This window comes from Abramis brama (genome assembly GCF_963993115.1).
Source record: "Abramis brama genome assembly, chromosome: 14".
Classification (NCBI taxonomy): Eukaryota; Metazoa; Chordata; class Actinopteri; order Cypriniformes; family Leuciscidae; genus Abramis; species Abramis brama.
The window spans coordinates 35216848-35226744 of record NC_139976.1 but is presented as its reverse complement, the minus strand read 5'-3'; positions in this window follow the sequence as shown (position 1 = coordinate 35226744).

Sequence of the window (9897 nt, the reverse complement as noted above, 5' to 3'; positions counted from 1 at the left end):
TCCTAACCTTCTTTAACAGTTGCCAAGCTTTAAACACAGACTCATAAAACTTTAAAAGACAACAACTTACTTTTGAAACAAAGGATTTTTCAATTAAGAACAACTGCTTATCTATTCCGATTCCTCCTATATCTTGGAGAATAGACAAGCTATATGCAATCCAGGGAATCTTATCTGAACAGTATAGCAATTTCTGTAACGTTTGAAGTCTCATTGTTTTAATTCTTGCTTCTAAATCTATGAGTCCTTGTCCTCCTTCAATCACTGGGAGATATAAAACCCCAGGAGGAAGCCAATGAAACCCATCCCAGAAAAAATTGACAAAACTTTTCTGAATTGTAACAAGTAGCTCTTCAGGAGGATCCAACACTGTAAACCGGTGCCACAACATTGAGGCTGCCAAGTTATTGACAATTAAACATCTCCCTCTATAAGATAGCTTTGGAAGGATCCACCTCCACTTTTGTAGTCTGCCCGTAACTTTATCAGCTAGACCTTCCCAATTCTTTTTCATGTAAGGGTCGGTTCCCAAATGTACCCCAAGAACCTTAAAACCATCCTTAATCCAGCTACATTGTTGTGGAAGCCGAGGAGGGTCTATATTTTGCCACTCACCTAGTAGCAGGGATGTACACTTATCCCAATTAATTTTAGCAGATGTTGCTTTTTGAAAAATTTCCAAGCTAAAAATTAAAGCAGATATATCATCATTGTTCCTGATACATACAGTTACATCATCTGCATATGCTGTGAGTTTCACAGGTGGAATTTCTGGAAACCTAGGAACAACAAGTCCATGCAATCGTTTCCTTAAAGATGACAGAAAAGGTTCGATAGAAATTGAGTACAAAAGTCCGGAAAGAGGGCATCCTTGCCGTATGCCTCTAGTTACTGCAAAAGGTCTAGTCAGGCAACCATTAATTCTCAGCATACTAGATGTTTCACTATATAATAATTTAACACAAGAGATAAATTGTGGCCCAAAACCAAAAGCCTTCAAAGTCTTTAGTAAATACAAATGGTCCACTCTGTCAAAAGCTTTCTCTTGATCTAGAGATAAGAGTCCAATATCAACTTGATGTGTTTTGGCAACTGTAATAATGTCTCTTATCAAAAATAGGTTGTCGAAAATTGTTCTTTTGGGGATACAGTATGACTGATCCTCATGAATTATAGTTGCCATACATTTCTTCAACCTATTGGTTATGGCTTTTGACAGTATTTTAAAATCAGTACACAGTAATGAAACAGGACGCCAATTCTTCAAGTATCCAAGATCTCCTTTTTTGGGTATTAAAGTCAACACAGCTCTTCGACAACTCAAGGGTAAAGTACCTTGGTTAAAGGACTCCAGAAAAACATGATACAAGTCTTGTCCAAGCACATTCCAAAAACCTTTGTAGAACTCTGCAGACAGACCATCCAGCCCAGGTGATCTGCCACTGTTCAGCCCCAGCACAGCACTCGACAGCTCAGCAAAAGTCGGAAATCCCTCCAGCTCCTTCTTCTCAGTCGCTGACAACTGTGGAAGACCTTGAAGAAGTTCTTCAACTGCTGCTTCCTCACAGTGTTCTGACTGATAGAGGTTCTCATAAAAAGAAATAGCAGAAGCTATAATTTCTCGCTGGTCAGTAGTTTCACTGCCATTAGAAAGTTTCAGCTTATGGAAAAACTTCTGCTCTTTTGGCTTTTTCTCTAGTCCAAAAAAGAAGGCAGTTGGAGCATCCATTTCATTGTGCTTTAAATATCTTGTTCTCACAAGAGTTTCCTTCTCCTGTTCATCCAATAAATCCTTCAAAAGGCTTTTATTCGCTTTGATGATGTCAGCTGACAATAATCTGCCTCCTTCGTTGATGTAGCTTTGCTGAAGAATTTCTTGTTCCAAAATCTTCATTTTCATTTTCAAATTTTCTGTATTATGTGCAGTGTATTGTTGGCAAAAGTTTTTAATCTGCACCTTTCCCAAGTCCCACCACTGATTTAAAGATGTATAGCTAAATCTCTCTTCCCTCCAAGATTTCCACAAGAGATCAAAAGAGTGCACAAAGATGTGATCGTGCAGTAATCTGCTATTAAAGTGCCAGTGCGTCTGATAGAGTTTAGACGACAGAACAGACATAGACATTGAAATAAAATGGTGATCTGACATAGATGTTGGTGAGATACAACTGCCATAAAATCTTCCTTTGTTACCCTTTTCAACATAAAACCGATCCAGTCTTGCAGCAGAGACCTTATTTGAATTCATTTTCAACCAGGTGTACTGTTTAACATGAGGGTAAGCCTCTCTCCACAAATCGAACAGATTGTGTCTATTAATTAAAGATTTAAAAACACCCGCTGAACTAGGATGAGGTTCCTCATGATTTCTATCTAATTTGTGATCTACAGTACAATTGAAATCACCACCTATTATAACAATGTTATCCTGAGGACATTTCAACAATTCTTCAGAAAATTTTCCAAAAAAAACACTTCGTTCACTTCCTATATTAGGAGCATAAATATTAAAAAATGAAAAACTAGTATTGTCTATTGTTATATCCGCACGCAATAGGCGTCCAGGTATTATTTCTAAAAAGTCTGGATCATTTTCTACACGTTTTGAAAATAAAAACGCAACACCAGCACTCAGATTTGTGCCATGACTAAGGCCAATGCTCCCTGACCATTCGTTTGTCCAGTCGACTTCATTACAAGCATCGGTATGTGTCTCCTGTAACATAGTTACATCTACTTTTTTAAGGTGTAAATACTTAAATAAAGTAGTTCTCTTTTGTACATCCCTACAGCCATTTATATTTAAAGATCCAATGTTAAAGGATGCCATCAGGATTAAAAAAGAGAAAAGATACCTAATCCAATATTTTCTGTTCATCATAACTCTTTAAGGGTTTTTAAGTCTTTTTCTGACAGCACTCACAAACTTTTTAAGGCGGTAGCGCCTAGGCTGATCCAGTTCCTCTAAAGTGGCTTTCTTCATAGCCATCAGCGAGGACTCAACAAAAAGCCTTAAATCAACAAAGAACATTTCAACTTCTGGCTTTCTCTGATTTTTTGTGGCGTCTAAAAAATCATTGAGTTGTTCCACCGTATAATATCGAGACTTTGCAAATCTCCCAACAGTACTTCCCTGAGAGTTAGCTTCAGACAATTCATCAGCAATCGACTCTGAACAATCACTGTCTGAATCACTATCCATTGCTTGCGATTTTGAAGCATCAATATCACACACATTACTACTTAATGCCTGCGTTTCATTCAAGCCATCACTCTCTTTAGGCCGATCTTGATCACTAGATTTCTCTAACTCAACAACAGCCTGCCCACTGTCGTTGGTTTCACTCTGTCCAGAATCAACAGTCTCAGTGATAACAACACTACAACCTTGATGCAACTGCTCTCCAATATCAGTAAGCGCGGACCTCTCAGCGCTCGGACCGGGCGCTGCGCTTTCACCAGTTACTGCAGCCAGATCGCTAACGTTACTCTCATCATTCAAAATCTGCCCTGAATCAGATTCAACTCCATTTCTTGCCGTTTGAGCCTCTTTAACCAGAGGACAGGCTGTTTTAATGTGACCAAATTTTCCACAAACAAAACATTTCATGGACTCAGTGCTGATAAAGATCGTATAATCTTTTCCAAGCACCGTTAGTTTAACCGACACTTCAAGCGTTGCAAATTCAGCACTCAGTATCATGACAGCCTGACGTCTGAATGACATGATATGTTTCAACTCTGGGGTTTTCAAACCCAGAGGAATCATCCTAATCGTCCCAACCAATTTCCCATAACGCGCTAAAATACCCTCAAGCGCTTTATCAGAGATAAACGGGGGTACGTTTGACAACATTACTTTTTTCGAGAGGTTAGACAAGGGTAATACAGGAATAAAAACATCATGAACAGTCAAACCACACTCTACTAAATGATTGACCATTTCAACTTCTTTCAAAAAAACAACCATTGCTTTATTCATTCTAGAAGCAGACATGATGTTTTGTGCACCTATTTCTCTGCCAATTGCAACCAAAACGTTCTCAATGGACACTGATGCGTCTGCCGGCATACACTTGCACGCATGCCGAGCAGACAAACAAGAAAAGCCATCGGAGTTTGAGCCCATCTCTATCAGCTATGCTGACAGAAGTCAGCGCTCCGACTCTCTGTCCTCTAATCCAAAGCAATATTCAAAAGGAATAAACCCAGAAAAGAAGGAAAAGTTTGAAACTCACTCAAGAACGCCACACACTCTTCCGCTCACACGCTCCCCACAGACACTCCGCACATGCGCACGAGAGAGAGAGAGAGAGAGAGAGAGAGAGGGAGAGAGAGAAAGAGACCACTTATTATTAGGCCTATGTCCTCCATAAGTGTACTGCTCTGACCCTTCTTGGCAGTGAGTGTACAAGTTCATGGCAAATTGTCACATAAAATTCTGTTTGACTCCAGTCTAGAAGGATGAAGTCCTTAAAGGTACATTGTGTAATATTTAGGAGGATCTGTTGACAGAAATACAATATCATATACATATATGTTTTCAGTGGTGTATAAAGACATACACCGCGGGTCCCCTTACATTGAAATGCGCCGACATGTTTCTACAGTGGACCTAAACAGTCTTTTTCGGAACTTTCCCCTAATGGGATTCTTCGGGGCTTTTTTTTTTCCTTACTCAGGACATATGGAGGATACAAAATCAGTTGAGTTTGATTCTGTTGCAATTTGTTCACCCTTTTTTCCTAAAACGCCTGGGCCCGTATTCATAAAGATTCTAAGAATCCTCTCAGAAAACTCTTAATTTAGCTTAAAAACTTTTACGTAGGAGTCTTAGCTTAAGAGCAATTCAGGACCGATCTGAGAGCAACTCTGAGTAAGGAAAAGACAAAAACTTTTATCTTAGTAAGGAGGCGGGGTTGACCCCGTTGCTATGTATGACACAATCTTTTGAAGACTGTGATTGGTTGGTTGCCCAAGAAGGGGAAAAAAAGTGATTTTAAGTAGAGGGTCTATTCTAAGCCTCCACTTTGAAATTACATGCGTAATTTTTCCTATTTGACCGTTCTCACACACACACACACACACACACACACACATTATATATATAAATCCTTTTTTAATTTTAATGTATCAAACATGGAATTTTCCCAGTTGCCAAATATCGTAATGTAGTGATTACTTTCAATTCAGGCGCTATGGCATTTCTGCGCTGTGCTGGAGATATTAGCGTGTCTCTAAAAAGATCTGTCACAAACATGATCCCTGCACGATCTAATCTATAGCGTCTTATTAACTCACTGTCATCCATTGTCTGCAACACATTTCTTCTCCCTCTTCGTCTTTCTGCCATTTTCTCCTCTGCTAAAGAAACTCTTAAGCCTCTTAAAAGTCCTCGTCCGTGCTCCTAACAATTTTGACCCTAAGACCTCTTTTAAGGGTTAAGATGCTTTCTGAATTACTTTTTTCTTTACTAGGATTTTTTCTTTAATTTTAAGAGTAAACGCCCACATTTCTAAGAATTTTCTTAGAATTTTGTCACTAGGAGCTACTCTTTGCATTAAGATTCTTTATGAATACGGGCCCTGGACTATACGGGTTTACTGGGTTTTACACGATTCTTTTTGTAGTGTGGTATTGGTGGTGGTGTACTAAAATAAACATTGTCACGTGTGTATAGCTTTCTTCTTCTCACCGCTGATTCCTGATGGTTTAGAGGACAATTACTCGAGTCGCCCCTTATCGTTTCAAAGAATAGTACAACGGCGAGCGCGTCGAGTATACACAAATCCGCTGCGATCTCTATGGGCGCCGCCATCTTGCCTGCCGCCATTACTGCGTGCCTGCGAAGTGACGGCAGTGTGACACTTACCGCCGGTGCCCTCTAAAGACATTTCAATGAAAGCGGATCCTGGGGCTTTAAAGGTGCCATGTGTCAGAATTGAGGTAAAAATATCCAAAAAATGAGCTATACGCATCAAAAGAATGAGAAGAAATAAGGGCGATGATGTCATTAAAAAAATGACAAGTTATAGTGCTGCAGAGATATCAACCTGAATTAGCATTAGCATTACTAGCCACGGCCCAACAGGTGTTGTAATACCAGTTTCGGCCATGGGAGGCGGTATGCGCAAGGGCGCCGTAAAGGGGTGGAAGGTTAGGACGATTCTAAGGGCCCAGGCTGATTTAGGGCCCAGAAGAGCAGACCCCCTTTTTCTTTTCTTATTTCTTTTCTCTTTTTTATACATACATTAAATGTGCTAGGGCCCCTCATGCACTACATGTGTATTTTGTCCGTTTTGACCATAGATTTAATATTTAAAAAACAAATAATGTATTTACTGTTTCAGTCACACCCCTCCCCCTCACAATGGTTCATTCCACCTGCGCTGTCCGAGCTACGATCGCTAGTGTAGCGTCTCTTGCTTATTGCACTTGCAGACAGTGACACACGCAGGCATGTCACATCAAAAGTCAGGGCATCAAAAACGGAAAGAAAAGAAGGAAAGAGAAGACAGAGAACGCCGAAGTCGACAGTATGTCACACAGTTTTTCAAAAAGAAAGGTAGCTTGCCCTATTCCTGCATTCCAAAACTTTCAGAGTTACTTATTTTTGTTGCTACATGACCTGCTTTTATCTAGCTAGCTTAGTAAAATAATTACTGAATTATGATTTACATCCAACAATAATAACATCTCTGCTGTCTCTGGGTTATCATGTCTCGTAGACACAGATTCAGCGGCTGCTGCACACCCACGTCCTCCTTCCCCCACGTCCCCCGTCTCAGCCGAACAAGGTTAGCCTGGTAATACCAAACTCTGCTACTTCGCTTTGCTTCGTAGACAGAGTCTGGCATGGCATAATTGAAAAGCGTTTTCTTTCTCGCGGGGGGGGGGCTTGTCTGAAGTTTAAAATCATTGGTTAGCCGTAAGCCAATCACATACGTTTGGTTATGGCGTGTGTTATGCGCATGCTCAGCCGCATCTAACTTCCACTGTAAACACATGTATGATGCGAAAACAAAACCATCGAGCGAAATACCGGAGTGAACATGGCTGTGAACGACTTTTGCAGATTATGTGAAGTAAATCTACGCATCCACGGTACAATCAGCATCTACGTCACGGCTCTCAGCCCGCCCTCTCTTCGTTGATTGGCCGGCTGTTTTCAGGCCGGAGGAAAACGGAAAGCTATTACGCTGTCTCAGACTGAGTACAGAAGCGAAATGAAATTGAGCGGAAGTACGAAGTCTGACGTAGTCAGGCTAGAACAAGGTGAGCCTGAGCGCGAAACTTAACGAAGATTGAAGCCTCTAAACACGTCTTATCTACTGTGTTCGCCACATGATGATAACTTTACAAAACAAAAAGTAATCTACACGCTTCAAAAATTACAAAATCAGTTTGCCGTGTGTGTCGTGTGTTCTGTGAAGTGACAGTGCTGCTGCTACGATCGATGCTGTCAAACTTGACGTTCTTAATATGAATAAAATGCCCCAGAAAAAATAATATAAAATTGAATAAAACATGTGTCTGTAGTAACCATTGGCTATAAGGAGTTTACAAAATAGATATTTTAATATTTTATATTAAGAAAACTAAATAAATAATTATAAATATTATTATAATTATAAAAATTATAATAATTATAAAGTGATGTTGAACATAACTTTGTTAGACCTGGATAACAAACAGTTGATGTCTGGTTCAGTACTTGTTTAGTCCTGGACTGGTTTAGGCCTGGCATTACTCCTGGTGTGTCTTGATTTTGAGCCCTTTTGGTTTTATTCCTGGACTGATTTAATTATGGATTAGTTCTAGCTGATGTTTCCTGATTGAGCAGTTTGACCCAGCTAAAGCTTGTTCATGTAAAGTATATGTCATGTACATTATGTTCTGTTGTGCTTGCAATTGCGATAATAAATGTTCTCCCTTTTTCGTAAACAAGTACATATTCCTATATTCTTTTCTTGTTTTTGTAGGCTTTGTACTCATCTTTAGACATTTTAGCTATGCAATGTGCTAAGTATCTTTTTTAAAGTATACAGGGCATGTTTATTGGGTTCAATTTTATCTGTAAAAAATGTAGGGGGCCCAGAAATTTTGGTTTCCATAGGGCCCAGAATTTCTGGCGGCACCCCTGGGTATGCAGGCAACATAACCACCAGTCAAACATGCAATACACGAATAACTCGCACGTCTTGTGGGCGTACTTGAACCTGATGTCAATCGTGTGGAAAGTACAGCCCACTATACATTCAAATAAAATCTGATAAAAAAAGGAACAGAACCAGAGTAAACATTGGCACTGCTATCCATCGAGACAACTAATGGACATGAAAGAAATGAGGTTCGACTCCGAACTTGCAACATTTCTTTTGGATTGGTAAGTAAGATGCTGTTAGTATTTAGTTAGAAGTTTGTTTTATATGTTTGTGTAGTTTTTTCGGGAAGTTATAACATAGCAATATATCGAAGGCTGTTCGATAAACGTATAACGTACATAAATAGGCCTATAGTATTGTAATATAGTACACATATATAGCACAATCTCTATAGCTCTTTTTTCTTGCCAACTACGTGACCTAGGCTATATTATGTTTATTAAAAGGCTTTCCTGAGGTAAATCTGACATAATTGTTCTCCAGCTATGTTATTGACCTCTTCACGCTGATAAAAAACACTGATTGGTCGATATTATGTATGAGGAATACATTTTGGTAAGTCGTAGCCTATGTATCTTTCAACAGTGTTCTTGTTTTTTTTACTATTAGTAGAGATCGGTTCACGTGCGCTAGGGATCTGTCGTGTAACATTTACAAGCGCCAAAGCGTAATAAAATTGACAGAATCTGAGAGTCTGTCAAATTAATTTAATTCAAACTAACAATAAAAATGTAATATGAACAAAACGAATATGAACATATTCACTGGTAAAGGTGAAGGGGAGTACCCAGCAAACACAGAACGTTGGCACAACGTAGCCAACCTTCTAACAACGTTTTAACAACATGGCCAAAAGGTTGCTATAACTACGTTGTGTAGTGAAGGTTGTTACAGCGTTGTCACAATGTTGGCATTAAACCACCGTTCAGGGCCATTGCTTAAGGTTGTGCCAACGGTGTCTTGACAACCACTGGACTATATAATGTACTCGTCACTGCCCTGAAGCGGGAAAATCAGCCTTTAAATTCCAACCACCTGTTGTTGGGCTCATTGTGTTCTCATTCATCATCGAGCAAGGATACGTGAGTATTGCGTTTAGTTTGCCTCAGCTATCAAACACAACCTACAACTTTAATTTCTAATAATGTAGCATTGCTCGCACTGTTTAGTTTTTCGTTTGATTTTTCTGCTATTTAGTCTCATTCGTTTCTTTGCTCCTCTGGATTTCTGGATGTTTCCCGGGCCGGTGACACCTGCTTTCGGCTACTGTCCGCCATACAGACCCGGTTTTGTTCATTAAATGTTCTGATCTGCCTTTGCTTTTTATGTTTTATTTATTATACTTAAAATAAATTTGTATATTCGTTTATTTCTTTTTTTCACAAATGTATGACTTTTGGAAGTGCAATTTGATTATATGCAGTTTTAATAAAGTTGAATTAACGAAACCTTCTGTCATTTTTACTCTTCAAAGTGTAGGCTACACTTGCAGGTGTTGATAGCCCCATTAAATAATAATATAGATAAACAATAAACGATAAAAAGTATATAATTATCTAACAAAATACACCATATAAAAATATTGTCAGAACGACGTCTCTCAGTTGCTGAATGTCGCGCAACAACGTTGCTACAGCCCTGTCACGTCTTACAATTCTACGTTGTTACAATGTTGCGAGCACGTAGACAGCGACGTTGCCATAGCAGAAATGCAACGTGCCATAGACGTTGC